A 22,283-nucleotide genomic window follows, 5' to 3' on the forward strand; every position below is an offset into this window, starting at 1 on the left:
AATTCATCAAATTATGTAGATAATATATCTAAAATTACAATAAGAGGTTAATCAGGAAGAGATCCTCCACCTTTGGATAGATGCCCCTTGGGAGAAATGCCTAATTATTTAATTGTCATTTAATTTTTTTTTTTTTTAAATCATATGCCAATTATTTGCTGCTCTTATAGAGGAAGATGGCTGCAAAAATTGCATGTCTGTATGCCATTTACATTTTTTGATACTAATTTGTATAGACTCTCTTAATATCTTCCTGGTTTATTTAGTATTTCATAAGCTTGTATAACGTGTTTTATTGTAAGGAAATATTAAAAAATATTAACTTTTTGGAATATATTTTATAATTAGGAGAGAAAAAATAATATACTGTATATAAGAGCTCAATTGTAAGTCTGTGCACTTTGTTTTTCCTTGTATAATTGGACCTTCTTGTATAGCAGATTTAAAGAAATTTCATTAAATTTAGCTGGAAAGTAATAATTTAATTTTAAATAATGAAGCAAAATTATATTATTTTTTATTTTATATAAGAAAAATTATATATATATAATTTTAAGAGCAGTTTTTAATTTAAAAATTTTACTTTTTCTATACTTTATACACAGAAAGGATGTTTATCAGCTTCTTGAAAACGTTATTAATTAATGATTTAGTATACAAATTTTTAAAAATAAATTTGATTTTTATATAACTTATTCAGTTAAGTAACAATTTCTAAGCATTATCTTCACAATTTATTTTGCAGAGGGATGCATTTTGATAAGCAATGTGAAGAAGATGATTATTTTATTTTTATCTTCTCGAAGTAATTTATGTTTATAACAATTTAATTTATTATCGTCTCATTTGGTTAATGTGTACAGTACATCTGTATGTTATTATGCACGCCGCTCGCATAAATTTTATCCAAAGTGACGTCACATATCTCTCTCTAAACACGAACAAGCAATCTGGCATACGAGCAATTTAGATAAAGTAGCATTATTTTAATATTCTATGCAATTTTATAGTTAAACCTTTAAAAAAAAAATGCTTTAAAATTTAATAATTCTTTGTTTAATCGCGTATAAATATGGCACGCATCACGCATTTACTTACTTCTCTTATTACAAGTACGCTTCTTACAGTAACGGCGCGTCGCGTCGCGTCATGTCGCTCGCGATTCTAAATAACACATTAAAAAATTACCTTTACAATAAAGAAATAAAAGAGCTGATCCGAAACCGATATTCGATAAAGGCTACTGCATTAATTTGCATAATGTGGCAGGTCACAATATAAACTTGTCGCTTCCTGTTAACAGCGTAACCCGCAATCCCGTTCACTTTCTGTTCCTCTATCGGGTCATCAGGAAACACATTGATACTCTAGGAAATTCTATTCAAAAGCTCGTATATTATTATATAATTTGAATATTTAGAATAAATTTCTGCTCTCTCACTTAAAATCAAGCGTTTAAATTCATAATCCCGCTCTGCCTCCAGTCATTTTCTATGGTGAATTGCCAACTGTTTCAGAACACTGCAGGGTGTATGTATACGCTGATACAAACAGGAATGAGACGAAGGCATTCAAAAAAATAAATAAATAATAATTAATTAATTCGTCCGCTTTATCTCGTGTCCTTAAACTTTAGTAATAACTTATTTTAAATTGATCGTGCATCATTCATATCTAGAATATAGACTTGTAAGTAGGTTATTAATGTGCGTGGCATTTAGTTTCTTACGAGATGTTAATCAATTTTTCTAATTTCGAATTTATATGTGCATATTATTCCGTTTAACAGTCTACAAAGAAACCTTGAAGTGAATTTTTAGACATAATTCCCTAAAATTATTCTTTTTTTTTTTTTTTTTTTTATTTGTTTAAAAGCGTTACTATTCCCATTTCTCGCTCTATTCTGGTTTCTTCTGCAGCGCTTCGCGTCGCGCCGCGAAGGATGCTAAATATATAAATCTCTTTATAAATTGTTTCAAATACTTTTTAAGGTTGTTAAAATAATATATTATATGTAAAATATAAATACATTTATATATTACAAACATATCTAAGAAGAGAAATACAGTATATAGCTGATTAGTAGTACGAACTGAGAGGCGGCGCGACGCGCGCGCGAAGATTAGAAGTGTACTTGCGGTAATTGCCCTATTTTAAAAAATCTTTTATGCTAATTTACTACTTTTTACGGGCATTTGAATTTTAGATTAGATCTAATTTACTTAATTGCACTAAACTTTCAAATGGGTCAAGTTTTCTCTGTATAAGATACTTATTTTAAGTAGGCGCGAACGTGACGCATCGAGAATAGCCTGTAGGTTTTATAATATTAATATTCTTTGTACTTTTTCATCTATATTAATAAATAAATAAATGCATAATATTTTAATATATAACAGGAAGAAGAAATCGATACATCTTTATCACTAATGCGCCACGCGACGCGCGCGACGCGATGGCATAAGATACGTACAAACACCAACACAAAAACATTTTCTAGTCGATCAATCAGCGAATTATTCATCCATAAATCATTTTTCTAGAACAGAAATTAATTAGATTTGTTTATTAAGGTTAATTTTATTAATTTTGATGTAAAAAATATCGTTTAAGTCGACTTTTTTTTACAAATATCACTCATACAAATCTAGTGTTTCGCACGCGAAAATGAAACGAGATATTGAAAGAAAAAAAAATGGCATCTTAGGAAGATGTTTCTTTATGGTACCTTGACCCTTTTTCTCTAACTCTTACATACAAGATTTTTATCCTACTGTCACGTTCACATAATGACTCTTCTTTGAGTTTAGAAGGGCAGAGATTTTTATAAAGATAGAATTGTTATATGGGACTATTGTGTTTCGCGCAGCCAGTTATAATTCCAAAATTAGATCATTATCCAAAATTCGAAACCCGGATATTACGTTTTATTTGTCGTTTTAAATATTTATAAATTACTTCCCTCTTATAATGGTTACTAATAGAAAAGTATAATTATCTTCTACGCTACCACATGAATTTTTCCCATCGGTTTAACACTTGAATCTTGTTTAAAATTCGAAATAATAGGCTAAATAACCGGCGGTTTGGGGCCAAGCGTTATGAGTCTTAAGGCTTCACATTTATACATGTACTGGTGGAGGGGAAGGGCCTGTTATATTGTATAGCTTAGGGCCCAACAAGTATAAAGTCCACCCGTTTTCATTGTCTCTTGTTTATTGAGGCGTGGCATAATTCTCATTTTAATTTCTTCTCGGTCTAATTTATTCTTATTTATCTTATGAAAGCTTTAGAAAATATGTCAATATTAAAATTCGGGCCTAGATGGATAGAAACCAAAAGGCCCATTTTCTTAGAAATTTATATTAAAGGAAATACATACCCCGTAATAACTTCTGCAATGTCAAACAATAGGATAAAATAACTTATTTCTAATTATATTATTATCATAAATATAAATATTCGAAGTCTAATTCAAATAAGAGATAAATATTTTCATAATATCATCATTAGAAGTCATTAAAATAAAAATAATTGAACCCAAAGATTATTATAAATATAGGTAGTCGTCCTCTGCAAACTTTTAGAGAAATATGTGCAGATTCTTATTAAATTTTTTTATCACGATTGGTTAGACGTGCGTAAATCTGAGCATTAATTGGTTGCACAAATAAATAAGGCGGGGATTAATTTTACTTTTATTCCCTACAACCAATCGTCATTCATACAATCATATCTTCAACCAATCGTAATTATTATGTCTAAATATTAACAATTCAAACTTATTTTTTTAAAATATAGTTATTTTAAACTGCTTTAAAAAATAAGATTAATTGTAATGAAAAACGTATGAAATATGTGAAATTTAATACATTTAATTAACATTAATAATGGAATGATGGTTCTTTGAGGTTTTCAAATGGTTCCTGTAAGGCCTCTTAGTTCTTTTTACTCATTATATTCATTATAAACCCATTGATTTCAACTCTTCAGCAATTCCAAGATAAGTATGCAATTTTTATCTTAAGAATTTTCAAGGAAATAGCACGTATTTACATACAAAATGCTATTATTCTTATACTATTTCTATTCTTTAAACATTAAATATAGAATTTATTATTATTTTGTATGATTATATAGATGATTCTATAGTAAATTTCGGAGGAAATAAGCTTCAAGAGGTTTGATTCTTCGAGAGATTATTCACTAAATTAAATAATCAAAGAAAAATTTTATTTATTTATAGAAAAAAATTAGATTATTCATCTTCAATATCCACGAATTGTTTATTTAAAGTGTAGAACAACAGACAACATTTATACTGTATACAGTAAAACCTATGTAAACCGGACTCTCACGGTACCGAATATTTTTCCGGATTGGCAGGCTTCCGTTTTAGACAGGTTTCACTGTATAAACTTTATTTTATTCTATTATTATTATTATTATTAATTTAAGGAATAAAATTTTGCATTTTTAAGATAAAATTGTATGATGAATCTAAGTGAATTAATATTAAAAATACATTTAATAATTTATTATTTATTTATTTTTTTATATATAAATTTTATTTTAACAATTTTAAAAGTTTGTTTTTATCGATTTTTTGACATTTTTTAATGTTATTTTTGAATGAATTTTCTATTTATAATCGATATGTTTTAAAAAATAATAAGATATTTTTGGGTCAATTTGTCCCAATTTATGTCATTTTCACGAAAAAATAGTACAAATTAAACCTACTAAGAAGTGATAAAAATCAAAATCAAATATGTTTATTTACTGATAGACTTCCAGGAAATACTTTTTTGTAAAAAATAGTTTAAATGTTCAGATTATTTAACTTTCTCGACACATAAATCTACACATCAAAGCGTTATGTTGCCATGTGTCTGTCAGTCATGTTCTGTATTCAAAACGTCTACGTTACAGAATAATCAATTAATTGTGTTTAGTTTAGCGTATTAAAGTGTCAAAGAAGTTGCTTGTGAAATTTGAAAATCAGCATCATTCTGTAACAGAAAATGGAGCCATACCTACAGGAACGAAGGGTTACCGCGTGAAAGCATAAATATACTAACATGATATACTGCCTGTACACAAGAAGAAATACTATTAAATAAGATTGTTTCTATGTATTATTATAGCTATATTATCTACTATTAAAAGAGTACAGCGATGTTGTAAGATTGCGAGTCGCGCCGCAAATCTCTTTGGCGGCGCGACTCGTATTTCATAGAGAGCTGGCTACGCGTATTTTATTCATAAAATACAAATGTAAGGACCCGGAAAATAATTAAAATAATGCATTTCCTGTATTTTTAACTGAGTAAACAAATATTTTTCTAATATTTACTGTTTGGGTGCTAAAAATATGCATTCTAAGTGGGTTCTAGTGTTTTTTTTCATTAGATAACATTTTGCAATAGCACTTACTAGTTTAGTTATTTGTTTATCTTTGAATATTGCTAAGCAACCTAAGATTGAACACGTAAATTTACTTGCCCTGAATTCTCAATAACCGATTTATTGTTCTTCATATAACGCTTTGATGAGATATCACCAAGCAGAAATTTGTTCTATTTCTCTATCAAAACAAACTATTTATGTCATTTATATAACGTTACAGTCTACATATAGAAGTCAAAACGTTTCTTATTTTTAAGAATAAAAAGAAAAATTATATAATTTTCATTGTATCTTCATTAAATTAATGAAGGATTCATTACGAATTCAACAACAGTTTCATAATGGATCACTTGGATTATGTAACTTAACAATTGGTCGTTAAAATGTTTTAAATCGCTAAATCTAAATTAAATTATCGAGTTTTTTATTGCTTTAGATCTCAATTAAGTAAGGCTTAATAAGTTGTAAAGAAAAAAAGAGAATCTCAGACACGAAACTGTCTTATCTTACAGATTGATTTGTGTATGTTACACAACACCCTACGATAACTCAGATAACGTGTTAAAACTATAATAAGAATTAATATAGCCAAGCCTGTGAACAACGGCCACATATGTTCCCGTCAGTGTCCGTTGTTGAGAGGTTTGACTGTAATTGAATTTTATGTTATCGATGAATTTATCCGTCATAAATCCTTTTAAATTTATAAATTGCAAGGCACATTTGTAGTTCAAGATCATCACATTCCAATAGAACGACTTTAAATGTGATAAAAAGTGGTTTAACTCTAGCTAATTTTTTATTTATTTATTTATTTGTTTACACAAGTTTATCGATATTTTAGAAGACTATTTGAACTGACCAATATTCCTCTAAACGACATCATTTCTAGTAAGAAATAAGCAGGTTTGAAGATGTCTCACGCATGGATGCACTTTGGTCCTCTTGGCGGAACGTCGCATCCTGTACAAGATGGAAAAATCCAAAAAATTTTTAACTTTTTTATATGAAAAAAAAGAATTTAGTTTTTGACATCAATTCCGCATGGCGTACAACAGTTCGAAATAGAAACATTAAGCGACTTTTAGGAGTAATTTGGGAATGGTGTGTAGAATCATCATTGTTTTCCTCAATAAAAAAGTGTTTTATTAGGGATAAAAACTAGTAAAATGACTGCAGAGACATTTAAAATACGATTCGAACCTCTTCCTCTCTGTGAAACTTAAAAAAACGGAGGTTTAAAGTATTTAAATTGCAATTAATTAATTAATTAACACGAAGCGATTATAAGGGTCCATGCGCAATTTCAACTTCAATACAGACTAGTGACCGAATGATAAGCCATTGAATAGTGGAAGTTAGTCATGAGTCAAGTGGCTACCCACGTGGAATTTTTGGAGTTTTCTTCACATTAGTAACACCTAAATTAGAGCCATAGAAAATCCTACTGGGAGGCAAGCCCCATTTTCCAATCCTCGCGAGTTGTGTGGCTGTATACAAGCAAATATGATATATATGATACAAATTATATACGGCATGTAAGGACTAAATTTACTAAAGATTTCATGTGTTAATATTGTAAATTTTTTATTAGTTAATTTCCATTTCTTCCCAGATCATTCAGGGTTAAGTTTTTACATGCCATTTACGGTATATTTCTATCACATATACATCTAAAGTTATTAAATTTGCACAAGGACTTTACGATCATCGTGATTGGTAAGGCAATTCAACACATGGCGATCTGCCAAGACGGTGTATACCCAGGAGGACTTTCTATAGAAGAATGGCCCATATATAGATGCTAGACTCGTGAAGAAAGCTCGAAAAACTCCCGTTGGTGAGGCACGAACCCGCGACCAACTACCAGTGTTTAGTAGTTTTATCCACTCGGGCACTGGTGTATTTTTTTAAAACCCTTTCCGTCCTGTGGACATTAAAAGGACCTTTTTTGCAAGTCCGTTATGGATTCGGCAGGCCCACAATGGGGCGATCGGTTGGTGAGAAACGTGACCCGACATATCCGGTTGACCACCCCGAAAATTTCTGGAGTTTCTCAATCCCGGATACCCCAGAACGGTGGGATGCCACCTTAGCCGCTCGGCCATCCGTCCTCTGTCACTGATAGGCCATATAATTATCCTGTATAGCAAATTTTATAAGCTTATTTTCTACGCTTTTATACTTTATTATATTAATAATAATTATAAAATTCATACGACCTAAACGGGAATGAATACAACGCATCACAAGAAAATTCACGTAGGTCACATTTTCAAGAATTTACAAAAACTAGAACTTTGGGTCACGTTATAGAAAACAATGTGCAGTGTTCTTTTTTTTCTATCTGCATAATTCTTTTATTGAATTAGAATCGGTTAGAGGTCCCTGAACAAGATAATGCAACCGTTATGGATTAAAATTATTATGTCCAATTCTATGAATAGATATTTTAAGTTCAATGAGCGTTCCGAAGCGTTGAAGCAAAAAATAAACAGAACCATAATTTAAACCCTGGAATTTGTCATTTCCTGTCAAAATGGCTTCACAAAGATATCTGAATAAATTGTATAGAGAGAGATTATTCTTTTATCACAGCATTATCATTATCGTAGAATTACTCTTGCACTATAATATTATCGATATTATAGACTGTAGGCTGTGTTTATTCACACATATACATGCATACGTAATAATTTAACATATAACGATGTTTAATGCTTAAATATTTTATTAAAAGACGTGCCTTGTTTTAATTGTTACTGAAATGAGGAGCGTAAGCGATAGAGTACGCAGAATAGCTCAAACCATTGTAAATACTCAATTGTCGCTTTGTTCAAATACTTTATTACTTATAAACTTTAATAAAATTGCTCAAAATGACATTCATTCTCGTTTAATACATAAATTAATAAATTATAACGTTATCACAAATTGCTGGGCCATATAAATATATATGCGGAGAAATATAATGTAAATAATAATAATATTATATATATATATATATATATATATATATATATATATTAATATATGTAAAAATATAAAAATACGTAAGATACTCTGCAAAATACGTAAGATAAAAAGTTTCAGAAATTTTATCAATTTCAACGATGATTGGTCGAAGATAAGATTTCTAAACGAAATTGATTGGAAAATAAAAAGTAGGCGGAGATAATTAACCATTGTTAGAATATTTTTGATGCATTTCATCTAATAAATATAACAGAGGACCTCCTATACCTATAATAACTCTTAAAAATAAAAAAAACAATGTAAATGTTAATTTTACATAAAAATTTAATTCTTAGCACCTTAAATGTAACAAAATCTTTATTTAATTTAATTCTTAATGTTAAGAATTAATTAATATAGAAGCAAAAATCGTGGATAAAAATAAATTAACGTACACAAAAATGAAGTCCATAAATATCGAATTCATTCAAAAGGCTTTCACCAGATATTTCTTTTCATGCTATTGTTAATAAATAGCGATCCTCTAGAAAGAAGGAAAGTTATACTTAATAGAAAATAGCACAATACAATTATCAAAGGGTATTCATTACGAAGCATTGATATATTGATTAAGTTCGTAGAAGATAAATCTATAAAGTATAGAAACGAACGATATGCATCCTAGTTCTTCTTGAACATAAAAGAATTCCTAAACGACCTTTAAAAAGTAGAACATGTTTGAAAGAATTCAACAATGAATAAGTGTAGATTTTTTTTCCCCTTTTCTTCTTTTTTATATCTTGAAGACTATCGGGTTAAATAAAAGACAATAATGCCAATAAATTGAGGTCTATATCCGCTTGTTCATTATTGCTATAGAGTGTGCAGCAAATGTACCTTAAAAAATTGATTTAAAGAAATAATTAAAAAATAAATAAATATTGTTATTCTCTTTTATATTTTTAATATCTTGAAGCCTCTATCAGGCTAAATAAATGAGACTTACACCCGCTTGTGCCTTGCAGCAATGAACTGTAAAGTAATTAATTAAAAATAAGTTAAAAAAATTATTTTGTATAACTATAAATAATAAATTATTAAAATAGAATACGTTCAAGATCAAGGAAAGGCGAATAAATAAAATAAATAGATAAAAACTTTTTATTGTTACTAAAAATAATTAATTCGTAATATAGTAAAATATAACCACCGAACAATAAAGTTTGTGATATTTTTGGCCCCAAAAGGTCATTAGCCCTCTTAAATTATCTGCAAGACTCGTATAATTAGGCAGTTTAGAATGATAATAAGATTAGAACGAATTTATTTATAGTATGAAAGTAAATTACTTAGTTAAAATTGTAAATTACAGGTAATAAAATCCTAATTTTATTCATTAAAACTGTATTTTTTTTTTAAATTAAAAAAATCCTTTGGAGTGTATACATTACTTTTTATTGCATTTATTAAATAATACATTCGAAGTAATATCGAATTTTCTTTTTTTTTTTTTAAATTTTAGTACAGTTCGTGATGAGATTATTTATATTTTAGTATTATAAAAAAAAAACTAAACAAAACAGAGAGAAGATTATCTAAAATGGTCTCCAGTTGCTAAGCAACGCTCATTTATTCTCTGGACAGCAAACACTAACCAGAAAACTAAATCAATAATGCGTTTTTATGAAAATAAAATCCGAATTTTCTTGATTTTCCGATCGGTTAGGAAATGTTTCCTCAAAATTTTTACATTTTTGGACTCGGAGGACCTTAAAAACTCCATAAATACGGGCGTTTTTCTGTATGTGTCGTGGGGTACAATTTTGTTCATACAATTCGAATCTTAATAACTCCTGTGCTTTTTCTCAAAAATCTGTAAAATTTTGCCTGGTGGTTCGTGTATTAGGGATATATTTTTGTAGAAATTTTCAGAAAAATCGGACCGTTAGTTCCTGAGATATGGCCCATCCTTTTAGTATCTCCCGAACCAACTTGAAGATTTACAAATTTAGTAATGTTTGCAATTATTAGGTATAAAAATTAATAAATTATTCCAGGTAAGTCGAGCAGTGTTTTTTTCCTTTGTGTTTTTTTTAATTTTAGAGAAGTTAAAAACGTTTTAATAATTAATTACATGAATTACACTTCAGAGAATCCCAAGCAGGTGATGATAACAGAAAAGGATAATTCTCTACGTTTCTAACTAATGATAAAATTAAAAAATAAAGAAAATTGAATTATATTTAAGGTATTATTTTATATAAAACTATAAAGAAAACGGTTGCAGTTGCACAAAGCTCTTTGTTCCTTTGAATTTATTCGTGCGTGAAATAATCAATTGTATGTAACGAAAGTTGGAAGTTTTATCAAAGAAAATTCGCATATTTCACTTTTTTTTTTTTTTTTTTTTTTTAAAGGAAATGAAATTAATTCTTTAACATAATTAAAAATTAATTCTGTAGATATTTAAATGGAGTATACATTAAATAAATCAAGTAAGAATTCGTGGCAGGTGTTATGAATAAATAACGTTAAAATAGTTTAATATTCTAACATTATTTTACTTTTTTCTAATCTTTAAAATACCATTTTTGCCCTTGAAAATATAAAATTACTAATGTAAAATGTAAAATTATATCAGCATAGAGTTATTCCATGATAGTTGTACGTGCAACGTAGTTAGTTTCATACGCTAGAACTTCATTGGACTCTACACTTTGAATGGGAAATTAACAACGAATTTACTTCAATTTTTCCTTAAAAATTAATCATTATTAAATTTACAACTTCTTAATTCAAGATAAAAGTCCTCATTAAATTTTAATAATAATTAAAAATCCGTGTTGACTACTTAATTTCGTTTAACACGTATCTCGTTAGTACGTTGTACACCGCTTTAATATTCTTTAATATAATTTTAATTTATGAATTATTTAGCAAGTTTTTTCTTTATTACTGCATTATTTTTCATTTATTACTTGTATATGAAATTATAAAAAATAAATTACATACGTCATTTCACGTATGATTTAATAAAGAGTTAGTTTTTGTTTTAATTTGTACGCAACTTAACGTCTAACAATCAAAGTTATCCCCTGTACTTTAAGGGCCTCCTGTGCTGCTGATTTTAACTATTGACTTTTTTATTTTTTAATAAAAGAACAATAGTGCAGTCACGACAGAGACCATGTTAATAATTTTTATATATGCTTCTATCTTAAGTTACACCCTGTATCTAAATTAGTATGATCTATTGTACAAAATCGTAGATTGTTATAGCCTCTTAAATGTAAAATTTTGCCTATTTTGCCCAAGAGGGCTTATCACATTCTTCACGAAAAAATTAACACATTTATACAATTATACACTGTAAAAATACACGCAAAACAAAGCAACACGTAACTATATTTACATTACATAATTATCCAGTAATTTTTTTTTTATTTTTTAGATCAGTGTAACAAGATATAATTGTTTAAACCCATTTGGAAATCTTGACCATCTTCGTAACAATGCACGTAACACAGAGAAATCCCAGAAACCCACATTATAAAAAGTAAAAAAGAAAAAAAAAAGGTGCAGTCATTGACCATTATTCCTGTAAACGGCTGAACAGAAGTGGGTGGATACGTTTACAGTTCCGGTGTGTTTATTGTTACCACTACCTCACTTCCTGTCTGTGGACATATGGACCCGTTTAAGTGGCCTACTGAGCCGTGATGTCCAGGTGGTTTCACATTTTCTCTTCCTCTGCCCAAGTTCATTAACGGCATCCCGAAATGTGACTTTTTAGAAAAACCCACGCCATTTTTTTTTTTTTTTTAATATTATTACTTAATTATTGTAGGAGATTCTAGAAATTTAACTTGTGCAGTTATTTTTTTAGGATAATTGCTCGGAAGATAGGTCTATTGGCCCGAAACGGTAACACATATAAAGTAGAATATATAAGTCTAAAGTATAATAAACATTGACCTGATAGGGGATATATATATATATTCAATTATATAAAGAAGATTTATTAATAAACAGGAGCTAAGTTAAGTGATACGTTACTAGACTTTTTATGTATAACAAGTTATGAAGATGTTTAATTATAACTTTTTTATGTTTATATTTATCATAAACTAGTGTTTTTAAGCTTTAGAGGCAGTTAATTCTTATTTAAAAAGAAGAGAATTGTAATTATACAGATATATACATCACTGAAGACTTTATAGATGAAACCGTAAAGATGTAGAATATCCAAGAAGAATAATATAAAGAAAACGTTATAAATAATTATAATGTAAGAAACTAGAAGAAGAACACGAAGAACACCATAAAGAAGCTTTTGAATAGTTTAAAGATGTAGAAAATTCAAGATTTTCTACTCTTCACCTTCTTTAATTTTCTTACATTTAAAATTGTAGAGTTTTCTCTGCATTATTCTTGAATTTTCTACATCTTCTAACTGTTTAGAAGGACAATAGAAAGATTTCTTAGCTTATAAACAGTTTTAAAATGTAGAAAATCCAAGAAGTATCGTAATAGAAGGAAGAAAATGAGGTCAACAATTGACAATTTACTTTAACATATCGTGAATAAATTATTAAATTTTAGAAAAATCTGTAACATAATATCGGGGTAAATATTTCTAAAATAAATAAAAATTTTATACAGTTTTAATTCGAAAAAAAAAACAATACCAAAGTATTATTTTTCTCGTATAAATTCAAAATTTGCAGTTCAGTGATTCGAAATTTCACAGGAAAACAGTTTTTTTTCGACCTGGAAGATCCTACTTAAGTTATTTGTAAGAAATATAAATTGCCTTACTTCTTACAGGCTAATTTGAATTTTACACAGTCTAGAAATTTTCAATATTTAATGCCACAGGCATTAATCTATCACTTACATTAAGGTTAGGCATTATTGTTTAATAACAAGAAATTATGTTAATTTTAACATAATTTCGAGTTAAATCAATCAGGAACTGAATATTTAACGCATTTATTCGTATAATTACTTGAATATATACTTAGAATTATGCAGACGGACATACAAATGTATTACTGTTACAGACTATGAGAAAATAGCGAAATACAAGAGGAAAAACAATATCTATAATATACAGGTGATCAAAACTCGTTTAATCGTGTGATTTTCGAGAGATTCAACAATCTATTTAGCATACCGGACGAGAAGGCACTCGTACTAAACAATTTCTGTAAGGTGTAGTATTCGAATTTGGGGCCACCCCGTATAAATAATAGAGCTGAAGAGAGAGAGAGAGAGGTAAAAAAAGGAAACTGCGGTCACCCAACTAGTTATTTTACCATAAAATAAAGAAAAAATTACCGCTTGAAAGATTTTTCTGCTTTAATGTTTCAAGAAAAATTGTTCTCAGTTAACTCATCCATTTGTTACAAGGCTAAAGAAGAAAAAAATTGATCATAAACTTCATATTAAACCATCGAACAAGTTGTTAAAGATTAGTTTCGCCACTTTTCGGCTATTAAAAATGTATAACATTAATAACCCAATTTTTTTAATGTTCCATCCACTTAACACTATTGAAGACAAGCGAAGCATTTTTGTATTTTAATGATTACACCGAGCTAAATTAGTTACAAGATTGTTGTAAGTACAAAAGACGTGCCAAGGTTGAAGTTTCAGCAGGGGAGGAAAGAAACAACTCCTTTATTTTTTAAAAATTCGATTTAATTATCCGTCACAAACGATCTTCACGCGTACACGACGTGTTCTAAAATTGGTAATTCCCATTTAAAAACACTTTAAAAAAAAGTCATTTGTGATTAAGCCCAGAAGCAATTATCATAAAGCAGAAGGAGGGCGAAAAAAATTGTAATTTTTACGCGTAAATTTTTAATAATTTTTGTGGGGAGGGCTTTAAAAAAATAATAAGTTATAATTTTCTATAAGCAGATGTTTCGTCTGAACTGACGTTGATGGAGGGGACAATTGCCGAATTGACAGTGAAAAGTGGAGCGATCATTTAATATTATCCATTGAAAATTTATAATTTACGTACGTCTATATCAGCTGTTCTTAATTGAGCACTTTCGAGTAGTGTTTCTCATTGTGTTAAAGCGTAATGATGTACAGGTTTACCGTGTAATTTCAGTGTGTTCGATACACTAGTGTGTTGCGGCACACTGGTGTGCCACTAAATAATTTTGAAATGTTAATTGTTTTACTCCTTTTCAAACTGTGCCACGATCCTGTAACGTACAATAGAAGGCACAAGAGCAACGAATAACTATTAGTGTAGAAGAATAGCTACGAAAACACCTAAAAAACTTTAGTATCAGTATCTTGATGCTGTAGCATAATCAAAAAGATTTTGAAGAGGATTAACATAAAATACGTTTATCTTAACGACGATTGGCTGGGAAGATAAAAGTAAACGTTATTTACGTTTCGTGAACCAATCAGCTTTAAGATAAACCGTATTGATTAAAATCTTTTCCTTATTACATCTTACTTATACGACGGAGGACTACTTATATTAGTATAGATTTTTATATTTATATTTATTTTTTTATTATTTCTTCTGCGATTATTATATTTATAAAAGCGATTATTATATTTATAAAAGCTTAATATATATATATATATATATATACATTCATCTATAATATACTAAGCTATGAGGTATCATTAATATACTAAGTATAATTTCTGATGATTGCAGGCCTCGTTAATAATGTTTATGTTATTTTCTACTTGTACAAGTATACCATAATTGCTAAAAAAATAAAAAAACAAATAAAAGAGATTTCGTGACAGAATTTTTTCGGCACGAAGTAACCGATACAGAATAATAATTTACAGTTTCTCTTCCTCGACAGAATCTTCTTAAAGAGATAAATCGATTGTATGATAATTCCATTACTCTATCAGATAACAATGAACAATTTTCCGTTATATTTTGCCAATCTGTTGGCAGGAAGCTCCGTTTTCTGCATTGCCCTTAGGGAAATTCGATTGTTCTCCAAACAGCGGGCAGGAAGATGGATAGAGGTTCCTTTTAGGAAGAGGATTTACAACTGATTGGATACGTAGATAACATCGTTTTGCTCCTGCATTCGAATCTTTTTAGTTATTTTCTAACACAAATAATGATCATTCTCCGGGAGAATTCGGCTGATATTTTCGTATGATGGATCATTTTCGTGCTGTTTCGGTTTCTAAATTATTTATTTATTTATTATTATTTTTTCCAAATCATTTATCATAATTGAAACTGCTTTAAAGTTCATTTTCCTTATAGAATAAATAGAAATTAAATAAAATTTCATTTGAACTTCGTGATACCTCGCACCAATAGATGCTGAAGTAATTGTTATCCCGATTAAAGAGCAATTTCGTATGATTTAGGCAGGTGGCCCTAAGCTATAACACTAAGAAACTCGTGAGTGAGGCCCTAAATTCTATTCTCATAGCGTTAGGCTCTAAGCACGGGCGTGCAAATCCGGCTCTAGTTTAGCCATTAAGAGCACCACTAAGATGTTACGAAGAACAAAATAATTATCATTATTAAAACTATATTATGTATTGTCTGTTATGCTGTATAATTAAAAACCATTATTTTCTTATGGGTGACATTCACGAAGATTCGTTTCATGGTTTCGTTAAAACGGAAGGAACTGAGAAATTTGTTTTTTGAGAAGAAAAAAAGAAGAAGGTACCCTTCTTATCACAACACATATTACTGTCAACATTATAATTACACAGGTTACTCTACTCCTCTTCATTCACCTTACTTATAGCCTGGAGATAGAATAAGAACTCTGAACCCACCCATGAGGAACCCATTTGAGAAAGACTGAACCCTGAGGCCATGTCCCCAAACCTGATGAGATATCTTCTATCAGAGGTAGAGGCGAAACGTTTCCGGTTTTTCTTTACTTTGTTGGATGAAATTTAACTCTTTGATAACGTTTTTCTTTTTTTTTTCTTATTCGCCTTTTGTACAAGAATTTGTTCATCTGTCAATGGCCCGTACACCAAGCATGTACTTTTGATTAAACGGCGTGTGATTTTCCATTCACATGACCATGTTTTTCTTCTCGTTTCTTTCGTTTTTTCACTTAGAAAAATAAGGTTTTTACGTTCCTTACAGAAGATTTCCTCCCTCTAAAATCTATTTTAGTTCGTACTTAAATGACCTTACTATTTTTTTTGTTTCTATAAGGAAGGCAACACCTGAAATCCAGCTGAATCCCTCAATAAGCATTAAGAAGATTGGAATCTTAAGAAAATTACCTCGATATAACGCATACACATATAAAAAAACGTATATTCATCGTTCTAGATAGGAAAAACAACATAAAACACAAGGTAAACACTATAAAAAAGGCTCAAAAAATTAATTTTCCATACCGAAAACATTCGAGATGTATTTTTCAGATAAAAGAAGCGATTAAACCATCTTCGATTACACATTTTAATTCCATAACCTCATCCAAACCCTTAAGGCTGCTACAAACAAGTTTAAAGTTAGAGAAGAAAAAGCAATGACCTGCTATAAAAGTAGCAGAGTACTGACATCATTGACCTCTTCTTATGGAGTAAGAGTCCAGTCACACTCGCATTTTGTGTGCATGAAAGGATCCAAGGAAAAAAAAACAACGAAACAAAACTGGAATTTCATATCAAATATAATATTTCATCCTAATTTTTTTCCTTTTTTTATTTACTTTTAAATATGTGACAATAGAGCGTGATGATACTAAGTGAGTGACACACTTCTATTCTTTTCCTTATATCTCGATTTATTTATACACGAGTTAAAAAAATTATTTTGTAATTTAAGAAAGTTGGGTCATGTTCTTAACAAAGAACCGATGACATTCTGTGACGTTTTCCCCCCTTTCTTAAGCTGTAAGACGTCACAGTGCGTGACATAACGTAGCAAATTACATCACTCGATACAACACTTTCGTCACAGAGAAAATGTTCGAATCGATGTAAGAAACCCCTAACCTACAGACCGTAACGTTTCGAGTAGTCCTCAGAATTATCTTATAAGGTCGAGGAAAGGTCACGGGTTCAATGATATGTGTCATACATTAATCTAACTCGATACGAGACACGAAATCGTCGAGTGATTCCAATATGCTCGAAACAATGGATGGTAAATAACCGCATTCGTGAAAGTAACTTGGAGAATGTTAAGTGGGCAACGTGACTACCCACCCATACCTCATCTTTTATATTTTCGTGACGTCAAAACAAAAACCTTCTACCCATTCTTACAATAATTATAACCCATTTTAGACCAGTTCCGGTGTAGTCTTTCGTGTTTATCGGGATTGAATCTTTTGCGGAAAACACATTTTTGTGCTGAAAAAAAAATTTCGTAGAAGGAAGAAGAGTGAGAAGATGAAGTGGTGATTTTTTAAATTTTTTATCTTCATTTTATTCGGGAAGGGGTGTTAATTAAGTGATGAGCCTTAACAAGAATATGGACCACCCTTTATACTAGTTTCTCGTTTTTTTACCCCCAATGAAATAGATTACTTAGATAACGACCTGTGAAGGAGTTACATACAAACGTATCCTACGTATCAAGGGTTGACCAGGTAGGTCAGTTAACAGGGCTTTATTTAGTGTGTTTCGGGTATATTTGCGAATAAGAAATGTAAATCTGAGTTATCCTTTTACAAAACGGCTGTAAACACGATGAGAAAATATGAAACGTGTTTAAAAAGTATCTATTTTTGACTTTACAAAGGTTAACTGACTGCTGGACCACCCTGTACTTAGAGAAAACACGAAAAACTCCAGTTTAAACTTGAAAAAATTCGAGTAAAATTAATTCATTTATAAATAATAATAATAATAAAACAGGAAAATTTATAGGAAGGCGGTGATATTCCTGAAGGATTACATTGAAAATCTGACTTTAAAATGGGCCTATTAACGTGCAAAAACGTAACATTCATCCATTACTTTTCAGCATAAATTAAATAATAAAAAAAAAAAAAGAATGAAAGTGAATCGTTTCCTCGACGTTTCTGGTGACTGCTTCGCACTCTTTAACCCTTTTTTTTATACGTTGCATTGTCTGTCTGTCTGTTCATACTTCCATCCACCAATATCACGATCCTCCAAGGGTAGGTCCTTCTCACGAATCTTCGTCACGAAACTTCGACATTGTTACTATATAAAACAATGGCACTTCTATATATATTAAAATTATATAAACACTCGAGGAAGTGTATTTTTATATTGGCATTTTCTTTCGAATAAAACTTAATTGTAGATCGTAAATTCCTGTGTAATTTCCTACACACTACTCGTTACTTTTCCTGAATTTTTCCTATAGATCCTATACGATGGTTATCAGCTGTTTTAACGAGTAAAATCTCTTGCGTGATGGTGGCATTGTTTTAGAAGGTGGATGATGTACACAATGTAAACAATTGAGCAATTTCCAATGGGAAGAAGCTGTACAATTTACTTAAGTACAGGCAAATCAAGAAGCATGTCATTTGTCCTTATAAATGCTTTGTGATCTTCATTAAAATTGTATTCTTATCCAACGTATTTTCGCTATTTTCTACAGAAGATTTCTCTCTGATATCATCTTTTTGTTCTCGTATCTATTGATACGTGATTACAATTGTTATCAATGGTTAATTATAGGGAAATCTTCCGAATATACCAACAATTCTACGCTCTAACCTCAAGAGGTTACGATCTTAAAAACTCGTTTGTCGTGTCATTTCGATGAGGAAAAAACGAAATTTCTACAAATTATATAAAATTTATAACCTTAAAATCTAGTTATATACCTTATTTAATATAATTTCTGCCTTATAAACCCTAAAATTGGAACATTTATAACGCTAGGGAGGCGAGCGAGAGTGGCTTATGTTTTCGCTTAAAAATACTAAATTTAAATTAATTTTTTTAAAAATTATTTGAATTTTAATAAAATTTGAATTATTTTTTAAACTAATATTTAATAAATTATTAAGAAAAACGCTTTAAAATCGCTGTATATATAAAAAAATATCCTTCCTTATGATATAAACCAGAGAAGAGAAACCAGAAATATCAGGTATTATGCTAATTACGTATTAAAATAGCTTATATAAACTAAGATGTCATCTCAAAAATAGCTTTAAACGTTAATATTAAGTAATTAAAACAGATAAAATGAATTTTTTAAAGAGTTTATTAGCTTAAAAGCCTTGTAAAAAACAGATTTTTGGACGTAGCTTCATGCAGTTTGATGATTCCTCCACATAAAACTCTTGTTTCATCTGGAAGCATCATGGTGAAAATTGCTCTTTTTTTAGTAAAATTCAATAATTTCTTAAAATATTTTTTGTGTAAAATACTTCTCACTTCTCACACTCTTTTTTAAATTGTAAATTTTTTATCAAACACTCGAATTTTTTTCCCTTTGTTCGCATTAACCTTGCACAGTTGGAAAAGGATGAATGAATTCGTCCTTTGATCGGCAAGTTAGAGATTCTCACATTTAAAAATCTCATTTCTGATAAAACAATAAAAGAAAACGTGTTTTTGGAAACGTTCAACCCGAGAAAATGGGCTTAATTAACTTGCCAGAGCCGCATTCTTATTGAACCGACATAAAGCGAAACCGACACACGTGGACGTCCAACACGCTTAAACATTGTCAAAATTTGCATAATTTCGAACAGAAATTACAGAATTAAACCAGAAAATATTATTAATTTACTATTAAACATACAAGAATGTAATTATTTACGAATTCAACGATGCGGGGGTGAAGTGTCAGGATACTTTAAAAACCAGTTCAAAAGCCCCATAGCTCGATATCAATTTTTATCTGCTAATTAAGAGGGCCTGGGACAATGGGTAATCCCGTTCTACTGTTTGACGAGATTCCACCGTGTGAAAAGCTTGATAAGAGTATAAACTAGGCCAAACCAACGAGGTATTATTCTGATGTGTTCCTTTACGAGACAAAATCAAGGCACGAGACCCCTTGTCTAATTGAGTTATAATAGAAAATTGGACCACTGTAAACGTTCTCCTGTGTTTTTAAAACGTTATTAAACATATTCCCCTTTGTTCCTCCTTAAAGTGGACCCCCGAAATAACGATTTCGACCAAGAAAAAATCCTCTTGTTTAGGATAAATCTGGACGAAGCAGGAAGACTTAGACTTAAATCAGAAAGGTGCATAATAAAGTTACGTTAAATAGAGGTACAATACTAAATTCTATAGAAAAACTTAATTAAAAAAAAAACTCATAATTATTGTTATAATAAATGATGTAAACGAACTCACTCGGCTTCAAGGTCGATTATTCTCAACTAAAATCGGCTTCATTGATGAGGTTCACATATCCACCCAACTATGTGCACTCCCGACACAAAAACCTTGTGTAGCTCGGCACATGGTCCAACTACAAAGTGTTGTGTTCCGGCATCGTTGGCACCTGGATCTGACGTCATTCATGTAGTAGTAAAGGCAGGAAGTAGTCGATTCTCGCGACACCTGGTCGTCGCCACTCCAACCCCTCATCTGGCCAGTCTGAGGCAAAGAGGATGTTAACAATGACAAAAGTCAATACACCCAACGAAAACAATAACAATTTTTTGAATCTCCTTCTGATAGAAGTCAAAGGACTCTTCCATCGATCCGAGTTAAAAATTGCACCGTTTAAGGGACTGAAATCTAAAATATCGTATTGTTTTAAGGGACTAAAATATAAGAAACGTGCCTTTTAAGGGATCGAAATCTATAAAGTCGCATTGTTCAAGAGACTACACCTTAAAAAAAGAGCCCTTAAAGGGAAAAAATCCTTTAATATCAATATCGAACCAATCTTTTTATAACAACAATAAACACATTAAACAACATTAAAACCCCATTTGAATAATTAAAATTTTAATTAAAATTTTCATGTAATTAACCTGATTTTTCGTCGATTTTATTAGAATTATTAGAATTCGAATCCGGGTTTTTTTTCAAGATAAAGACCATTTTAGGTGATATTTTAAGGCTATTTTCTAAATTACTTTAAAAATAATTTTTTATTACAAAATAAAAAATCCAAAAGTCTGTAAATCGCTTTATAATGGCCCTAGTTTTATCCAAAAAACACAAAATAAACCTTACGAAAAAACGCCGCGCTCGAAATCTGCAATCGCGTACACAGGTTAAAAAAAAAACTCAATTTTCTATATTTTAAGGGGATTTTTATCATATAAAATGGCCAAAATTGTAAAATTAAATGTCAAATAATCCTAAAATTTCAATTCATTTCGAATAAATTTAATTGAAATGCCTATACGAGGCTGTAAACTTAGTGTTTATAGTAACTAGCGCGCTTCGCTTCGCATCGCGTCGCGTTGCGTCGCCTCGCTCTTAGATGATATATTACATAAAAAATATATTAAAAAATTTTATAAATAATAAAATTTAGTATAAAATATTAGAAAAAATTTAATTATAATGTTGTAAACTGTTGGAATAATAGCGTAAATAATTCTAAGCGCGCATCGCGACGCGTATGATTCGAGCGCGTCGCAATGCTCGTAGATAAATAAAATAATTACATTTCTACGCGTGAATTGCGTCATACTTACGCTACAATCTTTTATAATATTAAATTCCTTTTTAGTTTTTGTAAAAAAAAAGTACATTTTAAAAAGTTATTTATGTATTTCACACGATATACCAGAATCTGAGTTGTGACGAGATGAGATGCGACGCGAAGCGACGCGTCGAGTCAAATTTAAATTCTACCTGTATTTTAAAATTAATTGTTGATAATAATAATTTATTTTTTAAAATAATTTTATAATTTTTTTAAATATTAAATTTTTAATTTTTTTTTAAATTTTTACAGAAATATTTTAAAAAATGAGGCGCAAATGTGGCAAAAATTAGGCGCGTGTATTCAC

At 29.9% G+C, this 22,283-nt stretch overlaps 1 protein-coding gene across 2 annotated transcripts in view; it reads right to left on the reverse strand.

Moving 5' to 3' along the window:
• Positions 1–20,822, reverse strand: part of Cad88C (cadherin-88C) — a 52,429-nt gene extending 31,607 nt beyond the window's left edge. For both annotated transcript variants that reach the window (XM_067285669.1, XM_067285668.1), the window contains exon 1: positions 20,662–20,822. The gene's annotated coding sequence lies outside the window, so the exon portion shown is untranslated. The remainder of the gene's footprint in view (positions 1–20,661) is intronic.
• Positions 20,823–22,283: the final 1,461 nt, after the last annotated feature.

This window comes from Centruroides vittatus, unplaced genomic scaffold (assembly GCF_030686945.1).
Source record: "Centruroides vittatus isolate TY-2023 unplaced genomic scaffold, ASM3068694v2 scaffold_2802, whole genome shotgun sequence".
Classification (NCBI taxonomy): Eukaryota; Metazoa; Arthropoda; class Arachnida; order Scorpiones; family Buthidae; genus Centruroides; species Centruroides vittatus.